This window comes from Limulus polyphemus, unplaced genomic scaffold (assembly GCF_000517525.1).
Source record: "Limulus polyphemus unplaced genomic scaffold, Limulus_polyphemus-2.1.2 Scaffold4962, whole genome shotgun sequence".
In the NCBI taxonomy this organism is placed as follows: domain Eukaryota; kingdom Metazoa; phylum Arthropoda; class Merostomata; order Xiphosura; family Limulidae; genus Limulus; species Limulus polyphemus.
The window spans coordinates 63,128-64,562 of NW_013670572.1; positions in this window are offsets into that span (position 1 = coordinate 63,128).

A 1,435-nucleotide genomic window follows, 5' to 3' on the forward strand; every position below is an offset into this window, starting at 1 on the left:
AACAATGAATGTGGTGCAACAAGGACTCTAAGCGTTTGGTGTGGAGGAAGGGGAGTCTAGGCCATTAGACAGTACTATTACTCCCCTTCAACACCCCCTCCCCACACATACACAGGCACCGAAACATTTTATGCCATATATCTCCAGTTAGCTAATCATAAAATCGGTTTCAAAATATATTTTCAAACACTATATTCAATCAAAGAGCAAGTTTCTTTACGTTTGTCTGCTTTTTTTTATATTTATTTCTTTGTTTTAAAATGAGGTTAAAAACAGATCGTGATGCGGACCAATGACCTCACGAGGAAGACAGAGAAACTGACGAGTCATAACACTTACAGATAAATTTTACATGCCTGTTGACTATTTATATTAATCGACTTATAAATCCATCCAGTTCATCATGATGAATGGCTACGTTAATTCCTTCTAACACAAGACTAACCCTATTTTAATAAACACCCTGTTCCTTCTAGCATAAGACTAATCATACTTTAATAAACACCCTGTTCCTTCTAACACAAGACTAACCCTACTTTAATAAACACCCTGTTCCTTCTAACATAAGACTAACCCTTCTTTAATAAACACCCTGGGTTAGTCTTGTGTTAGAAGGAACCTTATGTTAGAAGGAACAGTGTGTTTATTAAAGTAGGGTTAGTCTTGTTTTAGAATGAACAGTGTGTTTATTAAAGTAGGGTTAGTCTTATGTTAGAAGGAACAGGGTGTTTATTAAAGTAGGGTTAGTCTTATGTTAGAAGGAACAGTGTGTTTATTAAAGTAGGGTTAGTCTTATGTTAGAAGGAACAGTGTGTTTATTAAAATAGGGTTAGTCTTATGTTAGAATGAACAGTGTGTTTATTAAAATAAGTAGGGTTAGTCTTATGTTAGAAGGAACAGGGTGTTTATTAAAGTAGGGTTAGTCTTATGTTAGAAGGAACAGGGTGTTTATTAAAGTAGGGTTAGTCTTATGTTAGAAGGAACAGTGTGTTTATTAAAGTAGGGTTAGTCTTGTGTTAGAAGGAACAGTGTGTTTATTAAAGTAGTGTTAGTGTTACGTCTCCGTGTGTTAATTAATTTTCCGTAACTTCGTACCGACGAAACTTACGCGACACAAGCCTTTACTTAATAAAACTGGTTTATTCTTTCCGAATATAACTCTGCGATACACTTAATCTCAATACTCGCGCTAAAACAACACTGTAACGAACGAACGTTAACTTCAACAATACCGTGTGACTGCAGTTCAACTACCCACTATCTACACACACAATACAATTTTTTACCGCGTCACGTTTTCCCCTCTTATATATATACCAGCCTACCCTACTAGTAAATACTAGAGCATTCGCCAAAGTACATGATAATTCTAGAAACGTTGCGTCACTGTAGTCATGTGACTGCTGACGCAACAATATTATTACTTAGCACTATA